Raw genomic sequence first — 22,186 nt, 5'->3', positions numbered from 1 at the left:
TTTTGCCCTGCAGCTCCCCTCCCTTTAAATACCCCCACCCCAAAAGAACAAAAAGTAATGCCAGATAGAAGGGAGCTGAGTGCTGAAGGTAATTCTTTAACTGTGATCACAACTCTCTGCCATGAGGCCGAGATTTGGGAGCAACCAGGAGATACTCTGAACAGCACTGTGCATTACCCACAGCCCTGGGATGACTAAGGGACTCGTGGAGTGCTTGGAGGATCTTTCCAACACCCAACTGCATAGTCTCTCTTTAAAAAAAGGGAAACTCTCCCGTGTGCTTCTGTAAGCTTTTCTCTCTTTTTAAGAGAATCAGCCCAGGATGCTGCTCAGCCCCGCTGTCCCCTCAGCTGAGGTAAAGCAGAAGCTGGGATGTAGAGATCACAAGCCTGGAAAGACCGATGTGTGCCAGATCGGCAGCTTGTTTTGTGCACATCTGAGCTGTTCTGCTCATCCCCACGGAGCGGTGCCAGCCTCACTGGCTGCCCATCAGCCCCAGCACACTCGGAGGGACTTTCTGGAATGGAAACCCTGTGCTTGTGATCCCCCTGATTTCAGTTTGCTACTCTTTCACAGTGTTAAAACAATGGGGATGGGGGTTGAAATTCCTGATAATGCGCTCTGCTGATGCTGTAAGGAAAATATTCCTCTTTCTGAGTCATTTGCCCTGAGCTGACTTTTTTTTTTTGTTTGTTTGAGCAGTTCAGGGGTTTCCTTCTTTAGCCATAAACTGCATGCAAATTCTTTGTGTGTGTGTGTGTATGACAGTGTGTGTCTGTAAGAGCGTGTGTGTTTCTTCAGAAGCTAAGCCAAAGAGAGAGGCTGTTCCTTTAAAGCAAAACTGAAAAAAAAAAAAAAAAAAAAATGCCTCCAGGCATCCTATTACAGTGGAATGAGCCAAGGATCAGGATTTGCAGCTCAGCTATATAAACCCGGCAGAATCTGGCTGATCAGACCAGGGTGCCGCTCTGTCAAACGCTCCTTTCGCACATGCGCACCAAATGAGATGGCACAACTTCTCTGAGTTTTGACAGGACGGCGAGGAAGTCGGGAGCTGGTAGCTGGCTGCAATACCTCTGCTTGGTGGAGGCTGCTCGCAGCGGGATCTGATCTGTCAGCCCACACGGTAAGCCTGCTTCCTTCCTCAATTAAAATATCAGGAGCTCTTTTCCCACCCAAGTCTGCAATAGCGATCCGCTGCGACCGTGGCAGCTGTGACTTTGTTCAGTTGGAGCAGGCACGGGTTTTAGGGAGTGTTTCATCTTTCGTTCATCTGTGCTCCCTGATGGCATAACAACATAGGAAAGGTTTCAATGGCACTGATCTGATCCGATGAATGAATGGAAGATGGGTTGGTTGAGTGCTGGTAGTTGACAGGTTGGGCAGAAAGTTGAGTTTGGAGTTTTGTCTTGGCTCATCAAGGTAAACGTGTCTACTGTTCTCACACTGTGCACCAGACAAAATCCACTTGTGATTCTCAGTCCTCACAGGTGACTCTTCCTATGCTCTGCTGTACAACCTGGGAAAGAATCAGGCCCTTTTTCGTTTGCTGTCTGCACGCCTATTTGCACTGAAGCCTTTGTCACCTTCCTCCCTGCCTCCACTTGGCTCCAGTTTCTTTTAAAGCCCACCACTGTCTGAGTTTGCACTGGGGAGCCAAAAACAAAAGAGGGTTCAGCCTGTAGCTTGTTTCCAAGTGCTGACATGGGTGGGTTCTGGGCAGCGGGAGGGTTAAATTTTCCATCATTGTGGAAAAATGAAGACACTTGCTTTACGGTGTGCCTCGGCAGCTGCCTTGTGCACTGAGCTTTTCTGCATGACTGTGTCTGCGCTTAGGCTCAATTTGGCATAAAATAGAGAGGCTGACCAGGAGAAAGTCATTGCAGCTAGCTCCATTTGAGACTTAAGGACACTTACTGAAAACTTCATGTTCAATCACCTTTGCAGAGTTTCCTCTAAGTCATTTGCTCTCTGGCTACTTGGGGGAGTTTTTGGCAATCGCTCTAAACCATATCACATCACACACTGAACGTGGTGTGTTCAGATGGTTGTGATGTGTTCCATCGCACATTGGAGACATGAAGTTAAAAAGCAGAGTAAGGTGTTTATCAAATTGTCCTTTATGTAAAAGGAACAGAAATCAGTGAGTTGTGTGCTGTTGTATAGACAGGGCAAAAACCTTCCCATCAGGCTGGTGTGTGTGCTTTTTACCTAGATCTTTCAAAAATTAAACAAAAAAGAAGTTAAATAATGGCAATTCATTTTACATGCTTCATGGATGATGTTACAATGTCTTTGGTTTGTTATTATGGCCAGGCTCTGCGTTGCCTTTTAGAGCTGTGAAGCCTTACAGGTGCTGCAGGCAGTGAATGAGATGGGCAGCGGGGGGCTGTGATCGTGCCTTGAATTCTAGGAAGAGTGGCAGAAAAGGGTTAAGGGCGCTCTTTTTTTTTCTTCTTTTTTTTCCCCCTCACTGCTAATGGAAGCTTAGGAGCAAATGAAACGTTTAGCCAAAGTAAGGGGCACAGCCTGCCTGCAGCTGACCTTCCCTGGCATTGAGTTTTGAATGCACTTGAAGTGACTCAGTGAGTTCCAGTGAGTCCCCATTGCTGCCTCTGCTCTGTGCTGGGGAAAGGATGCGTGCCTGAACTGAGCAGGGGACAGGCAGCTGAAGGGGCAGAGCGAAAAGAGATGTTGTGCAGGGCAACAACACATGTTGTGCTTGCCTCCCCATCACTGACCCCACCACATCACCATCCTCAGCAAATTGCTATTCGTTTGCCCCCTTTGCTTTTTGCTTATTACTTTCATCCTCTGGCTTCTTGCAGCCCAGGGAGAACTCTTTCTGAGTTCCAGTCCTTGATCTTGTAACTACCATTAATGTTTTCAAGGCTATAGAAAAGCCCTGTGATCTGCTGAAAAGCATGCAATCTGCAGATCAGAGTGCCCTGTCTCCTTTGGAGGGGAAGCTGATACACTGCTGCAGAAGTCTCATCCAGGTGCACTGTGGAAATAGATACATGATAAGAGAAAACAAGCCAGATCCAGTCCCGGTGGAATAATGGTGCTTAATGATGTTGGATCTTAACTGAAGCATCCCTAAACTCACACTAAAAAGTGCTCCACAGAGCTAAAAGTAACTGTTAGCTGGAAGTTTCTGTTAATAGAAATCAAACCATTGTGCAGGCAGAGCAGTATTTCTGTAGGTGTTCAATGTTCAGGTGGTGATAGCATATTTTTAATATTACTGCTTTTTTTTGTAAGAATATCTATAAAAAGCCAAAGACTTTTCACAAGTGAAGATGTTCTGAGTTGCTGTAAAGAGGCTGTCAAAGTGTTTTCTTGGGCATTGTTTCCCTTTTTGATAAATGATGAGGTGGGAAGGTGTGTGCTTCTTGAGAGCTTTTCATCCTTCCATTCCCAAGAGCAAAGCTGAGGAGCAAATTGAGGAGCATTGGAAGCAGTGAGGTCGCTTTGGAGCCAGAGCTCCAATCCTTTCATCATTCTGGTAAAACCACTGTAATAACAGACCTGTTCGTGCAGTTGTCTGCCTTTTTCCCAGTGCAACAAGTCAGTCTGTACCTTTAGCTTTGTAGGATGTGTGAAGGGGTTTGAGTGGTGCTGAGCAGCAGTGCAATGTACTGGATTGCATGGTGTTGTTGGTATAAATGGATGTCTCACACTGGTAGATCTGTAAGGGAGTAGCAGTGTTCGTTCTGTAGGCTGTTTCCATCAGTGAACCCAGTCATCTGCCTGGGTTAGACATGGATTTGCAATATAGTATAGCAGAGAGTGGTTTCTATTTCACTGTTAAGCACACATTTACCTGTCTTAATCCTGTGGAGTACAGTGAAACAGCAGAAATTCAGACTTCTGGTTTGAAGTCAGTGATAATATATTCAACCTTGGTGACATTCCATCATAGCACTGCTCAGCTCAGAGGCCACTGACTGTTTTGAGGTCTGGTGTCTTGAAAAGCTCTGAGCTTAGAAGGGTATAATTTATATCACTAGAAAGTCAGAAATCTCAACTTCTCAATAGCGAAAACGTGTTTGTTTTGAACTGTGACAGATTGGGATACTGGGCTTTAAAACTATGCTCTGATTTACCAACCATGCACTTTTTCAGATTTAGTTTCTGGTATAAATTTAGTGCATCCTTCTCAAGGGCTGATCACTGTCATCAAAACCAATGGCTTTCAACCACAGGTGTCTACAGTGGCTACAAACCACCAGGTGGTAGCTATTCCTTATAGTGCTAAGTGAGTAGACAATGTAATGTCCTTGTTAGCAAAGTAGGAAACTAAAGAGGATAACCTGCACAGCTCATCATCATCCAAATGCAGAAATATGCAATAGCAGTGTGAGGAATTGTAGGACAAGTAGCTTTCAGTTCTGGGCAGAAAATACTAAAACTGGAACTTGAGCTGGAAATGAAGGGATATGTACAGGTCAGTTTTGAATTTACAGTATGTGATTTAATTGGTTAAACTGCTCGATGTCAAAGTGGATTTGCTGTCTGTGGCTTGTTGGTTTTGTGATGGTTGGAGTGGATGATCTTGTAGGTCTTTTCCAACCCTGGTGTTTCCGTGATTCTGTGTTTATTAGAAATTGATGGTGGTGCTACTACTGCTACAGCACGTTAGTTTGTCATGGTATTACAGAGAGTGAGTTGCCGTTGTAAGTGATGCTCTCCACCACAAAGAATTATCATTAGCAGTCCAAAAATTCTTTGTGTTGTGAAGAGAAAAGAAGGAGGAAACAGGAGAGTTCTCTGAGGAATGGGAACACTAGGAAGAAGATCAAATGGACAACCCTGGGACACGGCGTTGAGCTGTCTGTTTCCACTGACCTCTGGGTTTTATTCAGGTGTGAAATGTCCCCCAGCTCAGTGCTCACTGTCCGTTTGTGCTTTTGACCCTCTGTCCAATCCGAACCGAAGTTAAATGCCTTCCACATGTGGGAAAAGTTAAAAGCTGGGCATTCATCCAGAACCGTATGAAATCTTTCAATGTATGACGTAACTGAAGTGGGCAGACTGGGGAAGGGGAGGCAGAAAGGAGCTGTGCCTGATGCGATGTCTTTTGGTTCAGCAGACGGTATTTGGGCACTGAAAGAAGGAATATGATAGGGATCTTTCTGCTGCAAGTACAAATTTTGAAGTACTTATTATCTCTTTTTAACATTCACAAATAGGAGCAAGCTCGTTACACAGCGCTGGAATGATGTACGAGGGCTGCTCCAAAACTAATGCCTCCTATTTAATTGTGTTGGCTCACGATGTCAGAGGCGGGTGTTGGTGGGATGGCAGCAGAGGCTGAACTTTACCTACCAATATTCTGTTACATTTTGTTGCCGTGTGACAGATGGCAGCAGATGAGACCGAACAGTGGATGTGAGTACAGTGAGGGGTGCATTTCAGCAGTGGCATGAAAGATAAGCCATATTCTGGATAGACATGAACAGCTCTCACACCACAAAATGAAGAGCATCTCAATCAGCTCATCTGCACAAATCTGATAATCATGGTACCACATGAAAAAATAGTGTTTTGTAGCTGAGAATTTGCTCTATCAAATAGTGTTGTTGTGCTCTTTGTATCTGTTGTAGTTTCCATGGAAATAATAAGAGGTATTACTTTCAGACTGACATATGCTCATGCATTTATAACTAGACATGACCTTTATGTATTTTACTGAATTAATGTGTGCATCCTTTCTCTTTCTCCTACGTACTGCATATCGTGTTGCTGACAAAACAAGAACCCTTATAGCTTCAGTCAGTCTATCTGAACTTTGCCCTTACAGAATACCAGTTAATATCTGGGCTGACATTATATCCCACGAAACACTCATCAAAAACAAATGTGAGATTTTGAGGCCCAGGTTATGGAATCAGAAAGAATAATCTTCCATTTATGTTTTTGTTTCACTTCTGCATGAGTCAGTCCCCAAAGATAAATTCATCCTGAGTTGATCCTGTTGTAAGCAATTTCTCCAAGTTCACATCCTTAATTGTCTTGCCACTGCAGATTCAATTAAACTAAGGTGGGATGTTGCCAAGAACTTCCAACTAGAGAGTCCCTGTGTACAAATAGCCTGTGGCATTTTGTATTCTTTGGGGAGCGGAGAACAACGTTGCCAAGTTTGCATTCAGTCATCCATCACATATTAGCCTACTGGAGGTCCATTCTTCCCTAGCAATAGGGGAGCTCTGCTTCCTACTTAGAAAGATTACTCACTCAGAAAGCTCTTTCCCTGTAACCAGAACTGCACAGGGAAGAGAAAGGAAGCTTTCTTCAATTCATATAAGCGCTCAGTTTCCAAACCCTTGACAAAAATGATATTGTTTCATGCTTAGAAAATATATTCTTTTTAGTAATTGAGTAGAAAGTACAGGGTGGTGGAACAGAATTTTTTTAATATGTTTCAAAAACAATTACTTGAATCATAGATGTGACAAAGGTCTATTGTAGTAGTCTGCCTCTTCCCCATGCTGGGCTGTAGCATGGGCTGTATGTGTACAGATATTGGCCAAGATATTCAAAGGAGTCTGAAATTGGGCGCCTGGGAAATTCCACTGCAATGGGTTTGTTTCAACTAAGTACTTGAGCATTTGTCTGTACTTTATCCCAGGGAGCACCAGAACATCAAAACCTTGTGTCTGCAGTGGGCAGTCTCTTCTGTTCGATGGAAAGCCTCTCTTTGGATGGGGCAGTTGTACATGGCTGTGCCAGATTTAGTGGTTATCTTCTTTCTGGCATGATCTCATTTTGTCAGAAGTCAGTTTGTCAGGCTTTCTAAAGGGGTTTAGTGTCCACTTTGCATCAGTTCTTTGTTTTGACTGGTTCCTTTGGAGAACCAGCTTCTTCTGGATACACTGAATCCTCCTAAATGGTTTCTCTGTGCTGTGTGACAAAAGTTTATGCCAGGAAAGATATAAAGGTACCCTGTGATGTATAGGCAATCCATTCCACTTAGTGAACACAGTGTAACACATTTTTTTCCTTTACTAGTGGCTTGTACTTCCCTTCTGCACTGCTTGTACTGCAGTAATTCAAGGCTGACTCAGAATGAATGCTGCACACTGTGGGCTACAAGTGAAATGAGAACAGGATGCATATTAAGGGAAAGGTCTCAGATCGTTTTTCTTATTGAAGTATTTTGGCAATGTAAATAGTTTCCAGGAAAAAACGCCGGTGTTTCCCATGGTGAGCACTCCTTATGAATGTCCTATCTATTTTTCCAGATTGGTGGCCAAGTGAAGTGTTTATAGGAGGATACACCATCCACAAGCCAGGGAATTTATATTTCCACTGCCAAATGTTAATTAGCATATAGGTTTGCACACTTCACAGGTTAGCAAAGCAATCACAGCAGTCCACCACAGCACCACAAGCGCTGCAGCTCCAGGTTTGATGGAAAGAATGAAAGGCCTAGAGAGAGAGCCATTCTCAAATAAATTAGCACTATTGGTACTTTTCTTGTTGTTCTCAGGCTATTGTTTCATATGCTATTTATTTGCCTCACTAGTACACTGGGATTTGAGAGGGTCACTGGCAGAAGGTAGGAAATATGGTCGCCTACCAGCCAGTATGTGTGCCTGTCCCTGCCTTCCCCATCTGTGGACATGGAACCTAGCTGAGTATCTGTGTCCTCCCACCTGTGTGCTCATAGCCCAGTGCTTCTGCTATGGTAATGCCATGTTAGTGCCTTGGAAGGTTATTTTGGATGAGGAGTTTCATTTGCTTTGATTTCATAGAATCATAGAATCACCAAAAGACTTGGAAAAGACTTCCAAGATCATCTAGTCAAACTGTCCACCTACAACCAATATTTCACCACTAAACCACATCCCTAAATACAATATCTAATTTGGTTAGGATCTCTCCAGATTTGTCTGTGAATATATTTCTAGATCACTAGTAATTTCACTGTCACTTTTCATGTGGGTGAATGCTCCTCTGTAAGAAAAGGGAAATGGTCCAGAATGAATACAGTGCTCTCTATGCTGTGGTTTGATTCTTATTTGTTCAAGTTTTGTTTCTCAGAAGACATGCAGGAGACCTTAAATTGTATTTGTTTTTTTCTCTCTCTAGATATATATTTACATCACATTTGATATAAGCAATGTGCAATTCTGATAAATATGAATATGCCTTTAATACCCTATAGTTCTATATCCCAATGTCCTGTAAACACACCCTACCAGACTGATAAAGAGAAGGTATCAGTGCAAAAAAAAAAAGTCAAGTTCACTGTATCAAACTTGAATCGTTTCAGTGGGGAGAGAGTTTGTTCTGCTAATGTGAGCAGCAATTTCACTTTGATATGGGATGTTGAATATGCATATAGTGTACCTGCTTGTCATTGTCTTAATTATACAGTAGAGAAATTTCTTTTTGCAGAGGATGCCTGAGCCTGATCCGATTTGGCCTGTGCTCATTTAGGTCAGAAGTGTTGCTCATGCAGTTACATGGGGTTAGGACCAGTTGCGACAGAGAGCAAATTAGGATCTGAGCCCTTTTCATGCACAAAGCAGCACTTTATTGCATTATTCCCTGTCTGCTTTAGTTCAGTATGCTTTGCTGAGGGGATGGTTTTCTGCTTTGCAGACCTCAGAGACTGCCAGCCAAATTCTCATGTGACAAAATTGCATTGATTTCACTGGAGATCTGTTGCTGGATAATTGAGCTCCATGTCCTTTCTTTTATTCCACAGCTCAAATTGCTGTCAGCTAAGCCTTTAACACAGGCAGGTTTCAAGTCACAATGGGTTAAGAAAAAGAGGTCAGAGCGTGGAGGTCTCTCAGGTCTCCCATTAGTGTAACAGTGCCCGATTTGTTGACATAGAAGCAGCAGGGCAGATTTTTGTCCGGGGTTATTCACCGCTGTAACTCATCTCTTGCTCAGAGCTGTGTATGTGACTGTATTTTCCACTACATTATAGAAGTGCTTCTGCTTTAAATCAGAGCACTGAGAAAAAAACCTCAGTCCGAACCGGTTGAGAACAGCCTCCTCTCTGTTTCCAAGTGCCTCACACTCCATTTGCTTCACGTCCTGTGAATCTGATTCCTACTTCGTCCTGCCGTGCCGCGGTTGCTTTCACTCCATCTTCACTCCTCATCGCATACTTTGTTCTACTACAATGTGCTGCCCTACCCTACTTTCCCAAACGTGCAGATTCCTGATGCTACAGCAGCTGACAGAACTGGGCCAGGCAGACAGCTCGCCTGGGGCTGTTACTGGAAGTCAGATTTCAAGGAACTCCTCCGGTGCTCCCATGAGTTGTAGAACTGTGCGCGCTCCCACACGTCTGGGATGTTAGTACCAAGGACAGAGGAGCTGAGTGGGGAGGAAAAGCCGCCCGACAAACTGAAAATGGCCTGAAAAACAAAGAATTAACCCGAGGACGAGCTACGAATGTGCTTCCATAGCTTCTATTTAGAAGACCAAAGCCCGCTAATGACGAAAGGCACGTAGTAATATTTCCGATTGCCAGGAATAACACAGAGTTTTAGGGCTGACTTCTGAGGCATTTCGGATGTGGCATTTGCAGTGCTTGAATAAGTTTGTGGTTAAATTGAAGCGAAATTACAGACTGCACGTGAATAAGCACAATGAATTCTGAAGGTATCCTGCTGTCCGGTGTTATCTCTAGCATTAAACATTTCTTGTTATTCCAGACCAATACACATGCTAATTATTTGTCTACTACTTAGTTACAGCAGAGCCACTAAAGCGTGATTCCACTTCGCTTGCCCATGTACCTGACATTCCTTCAACTGAACTCACTTGAAATATGGAAAAGTCAGGTGTGTGGAGTGGATTTTTTGGCTCACCACAGGAAATGCCAGCATTTCTTCCTAGAAACTGTTTACATTGCCAAAATATTTCAGTAAGAAAAATGATCTGAGACCAGGAGCAACAGTGCTGTCTCAGTGTGTTTCACTTGTTCACTTGCATGCTCTGTGTGCATTTAGTATGTCAGTGGCTCGTAGTTCCTATTTTCTGCTGCAGTTTCCACCAGCATCTTTGGTAAATAATGAATTTGGAGTTTTTCTTTTATAGCTTTGCCTGCTCACCCATTTATTCACCTCTTCATATTATATCATCAATTGTTTTCATGACTCATCTCCTACCTGTCATTATCAGTAAGAAAAAACCTGATGTTTGATTCCCTACTTTTGAATTTTAGGGACAAACTAAACTGACTGCATTTGTACCCCCAGAACTGTCTGCTGCTCTGAATCTCTAGTTCAGCTTGGCAGTGGGGTGCCATTCTGAAACCCCACTCACTTTCTCTTTGAATTCTATAGTGAACATAGTTTTTTATTTCACCTCTACAGATTTAATTATGGAGGTCTGAAGGCATAAGATTTCTTACTGCAGCCTTGCAAAATCCAGTCTCTCTCTTTCTTCCTATGGAGATGGGGTCTGTTTTACATGGTCCAACTTGCATAGGTCTCACTGTCAATCAGGGCAGCTCCTTTGAAGTGTAAACAAAGACAGAATTGTATGAGTTTGTCTCGCAGTCAATCTTGGTTTTGATGCAAATTTGGAACAGAGAGGATTGGCACCACGTAGCCAGGAAGGGTAAGGGGTAAAGAAAAAAATCAGAAGTCCTGAATTTCTCCTCTTCCCATCTTATCACAAAACCACTCAGTGAAATGGGCTGTGGAAAACCTATGGTGGTTTTGGGAGAAACACCGTGGAGAAGGGTCTGGGAATGAAGCAGAACTTTGTATATGGAATGAGCATAAGTTGCTGTGATTCATGCATACAAACCTCATAGTCTGAAACTGCATCAGCGAGCCCTCAAAATGATTCAAAGTGAAGTCTCCAGTGTCTACCAAGAAAATAATGAGCTCCTGACAAAGTGTAACTTGGCAAGGAAACTTTCCAAAGACAAGTTTAGAAAACTGTAGATCTTTTCCAGTTCTACATACGTCTTTGCTGTGTGGAGGAAAAAGCCAAGAGAGCAAGCAAATGCTTTTGCTATTAGGAAAGGCTTCATTAAAAGGTACAGTACATACTCAGAAGGCGAGAGTGATTTCTGCTGCGAGATTATGCACAAAAGTTGCTTTAGTTATGAATGGTGGATTTATGTTTTGTTTTTAATAGGCACTAATCTAGGCTTTAGTGCCTGTGGCAGCTCTGCTATGGACCACATTCAATTCCACATTTAACAATCCAGTGCTGCACGTGTATCTTCAGAGACAAAAGGGTGAATCTCACTCCCGTGCTGTAAGCGCAAACATGGGGTTCAGAGGAAACAAAGCAAAGGAAGTGCAAACACATCCCTTCCCATGGAGTCTTTCTGAGATGACCTATTTCTGCAGTTCTGCCTCTTTTCAGAACCGAGACTGTTTTTCTGAATCTATTGCCTTTGTTGCTGGTCCCATCACTGGTTTTGTGCTGTTTATAATCCATAGTTTTTGCCTACACTGTATCTGCCTGAGGCAGAATTCTTCAGCTCTGAAGGCTACAGTAAGAGCAGAGATTGCTTTGCAGATAGGAGAAATAAAATTTAGTAGATTTAGTAGATGGAGAATCCTTTCTTTTTTCTTATTTTTTTTTCTCTCAAGTTTGTAGCAAATTGCTCTACTTGGCTGATTGCAGTGCACCCTGCCATGAAACTGAGTGTAGCTCAAAGGCACCCCACTGACCTGCTTGTTTTGTTTCTCTTTTTTGAGCTCTTGTTTCAAAAAATTGATGCTCAGGTGTCCAAGCTCTTAACAAAAAAGAGTCTGAATTTCCTGTTAACTTGTGCCTCATCACAGTCTCTGTGAGTTGGTGCCAGTACTCCTATAGTTACCTCTTCTCAGTTTAGATGTAACACATTTGAATATTCTGCCCCATAAAAAATTAGCTTCTTTCTTGTGGCTTGTACAAAATTCCTGCTGTGGTTTGAGCTGGATGTAGAATTCTTCTTTCCTTCCTGTCTGAAAGCATGAATCATTTCAGTTGTGCAACAGCAGAAGACGTTGCTACACTACGGTAGGTACAGCTCATCATGGAGGAAGGTTGCGTATGTGTGTACAAGAATGTTGATTTCATAAAACGTCTTAAGACTGTTAGAGATGAAGGGAAGTTCTGTAGATATATGGTACTTCTTCTCAGTTACAGATTTTTTCTCAAATTCTGGTGTGTTTCTCTGTGGCTTTTACTAACCTTATCATTTATTTCCATGGATTCATCTTCTTCTTCTGGTAATTGGCTTGTAACATCCCATGGTTTGGCTTCAGATTAAGGATTCAACTTCTTTTTGTTACCCTAGAGTTTCAAGCAGTCATGTAGTTATCCATATATTTGCTGCACATCTTTGGTCAGACTTTCCTCTCCAATTTGAAAGATATATCTTTGAGATTCTTTTTCTTCCTTATACTGTAATGCTGCAGCTTTTTATTCTTTGTATTTTTTATTTCTGGAAATTTAATAGCATTTTCCAGGTAAGTTTCTAATGATTTAAATGAGGATTTAACAATACCATACCATGAGGTCCTTGAAAATGTCACTGAGACATATGTTCTCCCATGAGGTCTTACCAGTGAATAAATTGAGATCATTTACACTGCATATACGTTATATATTAGATGATATATACTGCAAGAAGTTTTAGTTTCAGTCTTTCTGACCACAAGACCACACCACTATTAATCTCAAGGCTGTGAGCACTTTCTGGAATCTCTGCCGAGAGCCCTTTGTGCTGTGGGAACCCCACATCCAGCCAGCTCATTTAGCTTCTCTTCTCTTGTCATGGTTCAAAGGGCTCTGAGATGGCTGACCTTTGGTTTTGTCTCAACTACTGTTGGGAAGTAGCTTTTCCAGGCCTGGGGAATCCATTCGGTGGGAGTCGTTCATCCTTCACTTTGCAATAATTCTATCTGGTTGCAGCATTTGCTTCACTGTGCCATTAAACTCTCACGCCCAGGTGAACATTTTCCTTGGCTGTCCTACAGGTTTGTTCGTCTCAGATTTTATTTCCATACTAATTTTCCCATCAGTCAGCAGTCAGCTCCCTAATAACTTCATCTGGTAGTTGGTGTTCCCTAGCTTCATACAGGAGAGCCTTTATATGCCCATCTCCCAGCATCACAGACCTGCATAGCCTGACCCAAATCACACCAACAAGCCACTGTTGTACATGGCTAAAACACAAATTTATTTAAAATTTTTCGTTTATTTGACTTTTTCAGCTCAACACTGAGTTTCACTTCTCTACATCATAAATGGAATAAGCTTAATTTGTTAAAAAAGAAAAAAAAGAATCCATTTTATAGATGGAACATTTTAATTTCCTGGGCTTTGCAGCTCTAAATTTGAAAGGAGCTGCAGCATCAACTACACGAGACGTTACTACAGTCAACTCACTACAGCTTGTATTATTCCTTGGCATCTTTTTATATGGTCTTATCCTCATTTTTGTCTCAGACAAAATCTATGTTTTTTAAAAAAGTAATGCAGGCAGATATTTTTAGCTGCTGTGAGTCACTGGAGTGCCATAGGCCATATTCACCAGCTGGTCTTCCTGCTTTGTGGGGAAAGAGAAAGAAGAGTTGGCTAATACATCAGAACAGCACGATCAAATTAGAAGACAGAAATGGAAGTATTTGAGCTGTCTACTCCCTCCACATCCACAATTCTGTCCTCTCCATTCCCAGTCTCTCAAGCTTTTTGTTTCAAATCTTCAACCAAAATCCCTTCCTGCCAAACCTGACGGCACAGGGGAGGAGTGTTACTGGCCATCAGCCACAGTAAGGTTTGTTGTAGAAAGAGCAGACCTTGCCTTGCAAGCAGAGGATTCAGCATCTCCAAAAATGATTAGAAACAGGAAAGCAGTAATAAAAGAAGTCACCAACAGTAAAAAGCTTTCTGCTCCTTGTATCACTAACCTTTAATAATTTGCTACCTGAAATTTCAGTTTGGTGTCTCATGATGCTCTGAAAGGCACTGGCATATCTTACTTCCCCGTGGATGTTCTTCTGCTTTTAGAGCTGTAAATTAACATAAGGTTCATATTTTTATTCCTTTCCAGGGATGAAGGAAGCATGAGCACTGTAGTTTTTCTTCTGTAATACTCTTCATGCAGTAATTGAAGTCCAGGCTGCTCTGTGTTTTATTAGAAGGAAGTAGATGCGATTGAGGCAGCTTTTCTTTCAAAAAGGCCATTTTGTTCAAAGAAAAAATTACTGGTTTCAAAGATGACCTCCTCAGAATGTTTTCTCACGGGTGGGATGGAATTTCTTGCGAGATAAAGAACTCCTGAAATAATGCTGATATTTTAGTTTTCTTCTTGCTGAGTTTTCAGAATTGAGTGAAAAATGACAACTTTCAATGGCCAAATAAGTGTTGTGAACAGTTTTTCAACCAGCCGTATATCTTACTGTGTCATCGCTTGGTCACAGTGGTTTTTTAGTGCTCTTTTTATATAGTCAACTTCTGCATAGCTCCTTGTTTGCTCAGACTGCCAGTAGGGAGGAGGGGGAAATCCTAAGTGAAATACCCCACTAATAACAGGGAGAGGAACTGAGGTTTTTTTTTTTCCTAATGTAGCCAACCACTGATGCCACCAAGTAACAAATGTGAATGAGTGAAATTCTAGTAAGCACAGGTATTTAACATCAGATTAAAATTTCTTACAGTTTGTTAACATCTTTGGCTGTTTACAGATCAATCAGTGCATAACAACTTGAGCTTCTCTGTTCTTAGACTTCCCAATCTAAGGTGGCTTTGGATGCTTGTCCCGTGAAGAAAATCAATGATGATTTAGTTATAATTCCCTCATTCCACGTTGTCAGAACTGAGTTGGTATTGCCAACACTAGGCAAGGGGCACTACAAAGCACAGCAAAAGTTGGCTGAGCTGCAGGGCAAAATTCTCACCCAAAGGGTTGAGTCTTCAAGCCAAATAAATTGGGGCTACATTTTAATTTACCTTCAGAGTTTTGGCAAGGATTTCAGTGCTGCAGAAGGTAGGCTCTGTGGCACTGAGTAGTAGAGGATTGCTTGTGGGAGGCTCTTTCTATTTGGATACTGCATTGTGGTCCTTCGTGGTAAATATGCCATATGGATGCATGTAACTGTCAGTTGCCACAGGATTGGGTGCTTAGAAAATTTAAAAACAGACTAAGACCTTTGTTTTGTCATTTGAGATCAATGAAATCCTTCTCCTGTGCTCCTTCCCCATCTTATTTCCCTCTCTTTTTTCCTGTCAGATAAAATGAAAAGGAAAAAAGAGGAGACAATACAACAATTTATTTGTTCGCTTCTCAGTTCTGCCTGAGACTGTTTTTTAAAGACCCTTCTTTTGTGAGTTTAATCAGATGCCTGATAACAGAAAAAGCGTTGCTAACTAACCCAGGGTACAAAGAAGCCCCTTCAGAGGAACACATGACCTCATCGACAGGATTACTCTATCACATGAATTCAGACTCCATCGCACACCCAAAATAAACGTTAGGCTCCGCTTGCAGCGAGGTGTTTTATTCGCTTGCCTTCAGCAGGGCATATGCCTTGCCAACGTCTTCCTCAGTCACTGGGATTAGAAGTGTATGGAAATTCAGCACAAGAGGCAGATTTTCCTGGTCACAAACAGCCTGCTGTGCACTCCAAAGCTGCCGGCTGGCCCAGGCCTTTGGGCCATTGCCCTACTGGAACCAGCGAGCTCTGGCACAGGTTTGAAGGCACGAAACAAGTCTGGTTTTCGCTCACAGCTCCCATTGTCTGAGCTGGTTTTGTTGGGTGCTCAGCAGCCAAGAGCTGACTCTGGGAATGCTTATGGAGCCGAGTGCAGCTCCCTCCCCAAAATATAAGAAGTGACACCATTGTATTGCCTCAGCGCTCTCAGGGTTTCTAGCACTAACATCTGACAGCACTAATATTCTTAGAATATCCTCTTTACAGCCACTCTCAAGGCGGATGTCGATGTTTTCTAGCAAGGTGCTTTGAAACTTCTGTGTGAAGACGTAGCATGTATTGCTGCCATGAATGGTGAGGAGGAGGCAGGGAGCAGTGCAGCCTGGCACGCTTGTGCTGGGTAAGGTGTAGAAGTTGAGATCTCGTGGTACCCAAGAAAAGGCAGGAAAGATTTCTGCTGTTGCTTAGGTAAAATGAACTGAAATGACAACATCCTGCCAAGTCATGAACTGGTGGTGTGTTTGGTGGAAGTCGTATTATCCGTACTCAGGAGCCTGAGAGCAGGCTGCAGGTCAACATATAACATCGACTGAGATGTAACCACTGTTGGTTTCTAATTATGCACAATTAACAGTACATTGCATGAGAAGTTAGGCACCAAGTTATGAGCGTGGACTGAATAAGTCCGCATTACTCATCTAAGTCACTCAGCAATTGCGTTCATTCAGTTTGAACTCGGATAATTTTATTAAGTCCAGTGGTACCAAAAATGAATCATTAAGAGCTTTTAATTCCTGTGTTTAGTATGGGTCTCTTCCTGAGTCTGGTTGGCTCTATATAACTATGACATAATGCCACGTTGGATGCTTCTTATGTAAACACTGGCTATAAAACAACTGCGTTTAAATAGCCATCAGGCTCTAACCCAGGCCAAGAGAAGCTGTGATATTCTAGAATTCAGCAGATGTAGTTCCTTTAGGGTCTGATCCCATGTGTGAGTCCTGCAGGACACTTGTGATACCTTTTGGTGGGACAGCAGATGGTGCAAACCCTCGTTCTAGAGGCATTCCAGATGTCTGTTGTCTTTTTGATTAAATAAGGGGCTCAGGCCATTATGAGTGTTTCACTTTATGGGTTTTTTTTACATTTCTTGAAGGAATAGCAGAGTATTTTCAGCATGACAGGAAGAATTTATGGCTTTAAAGTTACCTACAGAAGGCAGCACTCAAGGCAGTGACCCCCTGTGCATCCTGCAGGAGCTGTGCCTGGGCAGCAAGCAGTGTGGGAGGGGAGGGGAGGAAGGTTCATCTTCTGCTCCATGCAGTGCTGGCAGTCCCAGTTGGGGTTGGGGGGCATTGCTGCAATTGCCCCCACTTTCCATGCATTCCCCTGTTTTGAGATGGAGCATTTCCATGTTGCAGCTAATATTCAGCTTATGTAGCTGTGCCAGGGAGCTGTTTCTCCTTGTTCTGGGATGTGGAGAACACACAACATAAACATCCTTCAGTAACACAGGTCATTGATATGGGGCTAACCTTCTTTTAATAATGGTAAACACAGGTCTGTTATTTAATGTCCTCCAATTGTGTCTGGCCTCTGGAATGGTTCCAATAGAAGCCCTGAGTGTATTCTATAAATAATTACATCAGTTTGGCCTTAACAGGTGTATCTTATATCCAGCAGCCCTAAACAACGTGGTAGCTGTCTCAGAGCAGCCCTGTCTAGCCAGAATGCATAAAATCCAAGACATCTCATTTGCCCTTTCCACCACCAATCTTATCTGCTGTCTATCTGTGGCCTATTCAGAAGGCGATTGTTATCAAATCTCCTATTAAGAACTGTAGACACTTGGCTGCTATTGCTTTATACATTTGGCTTCCTCTAACAGAGGTAGATACACTATTTAAATACAATAAGAGACAATCTGGTACAAGCATCACAGAATTTAGGCAAAAAAACTGAGAGGAGAGAAAGTCTTCAACATAGTAGGATGTAGTATCACTCTTGTAGAAATCAAAGATATTGAAGGAATTAAGTTACTTATTTAATTTCAGTTATTTACACCTTGTTTAGGATGGAAATCTCCTATAAACTTATTAGAGATCAGAATGTTAATTGACTTGACGAAACAAGAAATTAGCAACAATCTTGCACATCTCAGTGCTGCTGTTCTCCATACCTGCCTGTCCTCTGAGTTCCTCATCCTTTGCTCTTGGTGGAAATGCAAAAGCAGTATATTCAGTTTGAATTTCTTTGCTTTTCCCATCACCAGCCAGGTGATTCTTAAGAAATAATAATCAAAAAGTCTTTAGGACTGTGAAACTGGAAGGCACCTCTTGGTCTTGAGCTCAATATCCTGTTATTGCAGGCACCGCGTCGTATAATCTGTTTTTCACTTCTATTTAATTATTGCATGTTTTCAGCAGCTATTTTCCCCCAGCTGTATCTCTGCCAGCTGACTTCATTTCTCATTTAATTCACTAGGTTTGCTCGCTAACACCGAACTGATCAAAGGTGTTACTGATACTGGAAGTAGACAACCTCTGAACTTCTGCTCTGCTTTGAAAATCAGCCAACCTCGTTGTTTAGCTTAGCTCAGAAATGTCTGTTCTCTCTCTGAGATCCTGAACGAGGACAGACCTAGGGAGATTTTCCATGGCTAAGAATACAGAACTGTTGTAACCAAGTAGTTTATAATGGAATAATCATGCTAATTTAACTCAAAAGTCACTGTACAACTGAAGGTTTAGGCTCTCATGGGGCTCCCTTTATGCTTATCATTCAGAATTTACCGTAGCTCTTTCACATTTTTTATGGATGTTGGCTTCAGTGGGTTATTTTTCCTCCCTCTTTGTGGCACTGTCATGCTGATGCCTTTGAAATATGAGCCTTTGCTAAATTCTAGATTGTACACAAAGCAATTAATTAAAATTCCTTCTAAAACAGCCTTGGCGAAGTCCTGTCTATGTGCTGCTTTTCAGCCAAGGTAGAATGGGAGGAGGCTAAAATGGATCCAAATGGTTTTATTTAAAGTTGACGTACAGTAGGATCCATGAACCAGAAACTGCACAGCTTCCCAAAAGTAGAAATGTAACCTAAGAGCTGATGAAAAATTAACTGGAGTGAGGAGTTCAGGCTTAGCTGAATGGTGATTAATGTGGGACCTCAGGGACTGAATGGGGCAAAAAGCAGCTATGTATCCATTTGTATTGCTTCTCTTTGAAATAGACTGAGGTATACATCTGACTGCAATTCAGATGAACCCCAGGACTTTGTGAAGGATTCATTTGTGGTAGTTTAAAATCTGTTACTTACTAATATGTAAGTACAGAGGCGTGATGAGGCTCCCAGAGTGTATAATGGCTTCATGTGACAACTGTAATCGATGAGAGCTCAGAAATCAACGCTGAATTAATTGTGAAAATAGGTTCCTACCTCTGCATGCCCATGTTTGTGTTCTTAGCCCTGAGAATGGGGTTCCTCGTGAATGCACGATGCCAGCTCCAAATGAGACCCAGATGGCTGCAGGATGTATTTAAGCTGAGTTGTGGAAGCTCAACCACATCAAGCACAAACCGCCAGTGTGTTCTCAGCTAAAAAGGGTGGAAGTCCTAAAGGCAGAAAAAAAGAAAGTGTGGTACTAGGATCAGGGCTGGGAGGTGCTGAATGCCTTCTGGGAGGTGCTGATGTTTGAACTGCCGTGATGGGATTCTGCAAAATTGGATCCTGTTTTCAGCTCCGTGGGTCTTGCCCTGGTTAAAATGCTTAGTCCTAAATGCAGGGCTTTAAGGAGCCCAGGTGGCCCAGTGCCGGCCTCTTTGTGTCTCAGTTTTCCATACTTAAGGTGGAGGAATGAGGTTTCGTGTGTCCACTCTAATTGCTAAACCTTTTGGAACATTTTCTGCCACTCCACAGCACACGTGGATACTATGGGGACCTCGTTCTGAAATTATTCAGCATTACTGAATCATTTCTATAGTAGAAAGTCCACATTTGGGGGTTGGAGCTCAATGCTCTTTAAGGTCCTTTCCAATCTAAGCCATTCTTGGATTCTATGACTCTATGATTCTGTAAGTACCTGTGTATGTTTAGATGCTGTGCTTCTCTATGTATATTTTAAAACTTTTTAAACTTGTTTCCTTTCAACCTCTTTCTCCATCCTGATGTCCAGAGAATGTTTTCTGCCTCTCTTCACTGTTACTGAACATCCACCATGAAACCTGGAGACTGGATGGGTTGCAATTTATCTGACAGAGCGTTTGAGAATAAGGGAATTGGCTTCTTTCTTTCTTCCCTGATCCCTTCCTCTGTTTATGCAGCTGATTTAAGACTTTGAAGAAAATTTCTGAATTATGAGTATTTCCCTTTGGAGCTTCACATCCTGAAGTCCTATTTGTATCTGTGGTGTCTGGTTGCTGCTCAAACAACTGCAAATTCTCCCTGCACACACTGTCTGTATAATCCTCAGAGAAAACAGTGGATTTTCTGAGTTACTCCAGATTTGGCTGCCTTAAAAATCTGCTCCTTGGATTGAATGCAATGCAAAAAAAAAAAAAAAAAAAAAAAGGAAAAAAAAAAAAGTAATTATTTGGCTTTGGCTGTTATTACTGGAAAGATTAATTGCTGCTAGAACTATTGCAAACTTCAGCTCTCAGATGTGATATAAAGTAGTTTGACCTAAAGTGAGTATCCCTGCTGATTCCTTTGCCCTAGTAAAATTGGGAATGGAAAGAAAATGATTTCCTATAGCCATCAATGCATGGAAACAGCAGTGAAAGGCAAAGTCAGAGCTGTTCGTGCTTTGGCCTGCTGTGTCAAAACTTGCAGCCCTCACCAGTCTCTTTCTTTAAGAACACTTCAGTTTACTTCAGACTTAATCCATCTGTTTGAGGAGACGCCTGGAGCCTCCAGAGTCACATGCTCCTGGCAAAGCTGTGTTATTAGCACTTTTTCTTCAAAAGGTTGCACCTTCTGAAAACCTTCCTTATAAAAAAAGCACTCTGGCAGTCAGCTTCCATTTATTAATCCTCTGTAAAAGCACTGCTTTTCTTCCGTGTAGAGAATGCACAGATTCCCCGTGTCAGCACACAAGGGGCATCCCAGGTCTGATCAAATTCCCTGTCTGCATGGCAGTGGATAAGGAGAAGAGCACAGTGTTATCATGATGCCAGTGCTCACACAGTGGCACTGCTGGATGCTTGTTCTTCAGGGAACAGATGGCAGGATCCCACCTGGGTGGAAATTCTTGGGATATGAAGTTTCTTCCATTAACAAATCACAGAAGGCTGTTTTGAGGTTAGCAATTAACAAACCCTGAAGTACATCCTTCTCTGTTCTCTACAGAGGGCCATGGCTCTTTTCCAGCTGAGGTCTTCCCCTGTGTCAGAATCCATCCCATTGCTACTTCTGTCCGAATGTTAGCAAGGTGTGCTGGAGTCCAATATATGTTGTCATTATTTTATCTCCTCCTGCTGTGATGCTAGAAGTATCTGTTGGCAGAGGAGTTGTATACTTTTTTTCCTCTCTTTTTTTTCCTTCTGCCTTCTGTATGTTTCATTTCCCAGTCGTGGCATGTACAGGGTGCCTGAGCAAGGCTAATCAGCCTTCTGCCTCCTTTCAGTAGGACAGCTGAGACATTTTTTAGCACCTCTCCCTTCGCAGCTGCAATCTGTTTTGATTAAAATCACACCAGGTTCTCATTTGCATCTTTATCACTCCATGTGCCCACTAACAATCTCACAGCTCTACCATTCCTGAGTTTGCAAGAGAGACCAAAGTGGTACATTAGAACTATAAACTAGGCAAAAATTAATTTAGCTTCTCACACCTGCTGGTTTCCAGCAAATCTGTCTCTGGGGAAGGAAAATATTCATACAACACCTTTGCTGAGTGTTCCCCAGGAGTCAGGATTCCCTGGGCTTCTTTTCAAGATTGACTGACGTTTTCCTATTAAGAAACAAATTTCTAATTAAATTGAAAGGTCCTGACAAAGTTATGATGTCAGTGGGGGAGAGAAGATATCGAAATCAAAAAATAACCCTAATATTTTCTTGTGTTTGACAGCTAGAGCATGTTTGTACTTTCAGATGCTCAGATGAAAGGGTTTGTAGTGGAAATGAAAACTGTTCCTTTTCTTTGTATTGTGCACTTTCCTCCACGTGTTATTCACAGTATTACTTGCTAGTGATTATGATTTTAAGGAGTGTTTTTCTAGGAATAGTTCTTTTCTTTCTTTATTTCTTTTTTTCCCCTCTTTAAGTGATATCTAGCATTTACTTTTATGATTTGTACAGGAGTTTTTTCCCTCATGCTTTCTGGGTCAGCTGGTATTGCATAGATGCCGTGATTAACTTCTTAATTTTTAGCCTATATTTCTTAAGCAAGTCAAAGAAATTCTGAATATGAACGTCATCCTTTGAGCCAGCCAAGACGAAAGGATGGGCAGGAGATGGCAAGTTTTGCATGTGGCTGGGGTGAAAAAATGTCCATTGTCTTAATTCTCTTTTGACTTGAAGTGATGGGTATTTCTACAGTCACTACCAGAGCAAGAT

At 42.2% G+C, this 22,186-nt stretch overlaps 1 protein-coding gene across 6 annotated transcripts in view; it reads left to right on the top strand.

The window, feature by feature from the left end:
• TNC (tenascin C) overlaps positions 1-22,186 on the top strand; it is an 81,861-nt gene that overhangs the window by 14,518 nt on the left and 45,157 nt on the right. The window contains exon 1 of one of the 6 annotated variants that reach the window (XM_052669712.1): positions 921-1,126. The exons of 1 other annotated variant lie outside the window; for it this stretch is intronic. The gene's annotated coding sequence lies outside the window, so the exon portion shown is untranslated. Of the gene's footprint in view, positions 1-920; positions 1,127-22,186 lie in introns of those variants that run through there. 4 more of the 6 variants (XM_052669714.1, XM_052669716.1, XM_052669717.1 and 1 more) reach the window with 4 other exon arrangements.

This window comes from Tympanuchus pallidicinctus, unplaced genomic scaffold, assembly GCF_026119805.1.
Source record: "Tympanuchus pallidicinctus isolate F22 unplaced genomic scaffold, pur_lepc_1.0 scaffold8, whole genome shotgun sequence".
In the NCBI taxonomy this organism is placed as follows: domain Eukaryota; kingdom Metazoa; phylum Chordata; class Aves; order Galliformes; family Phasianidae; genus Tympanuchus; species Tympanuchus pallidicinctus.
This window is presented reverse-complemented; position numbering and strand designations above follow the sequence as displayed.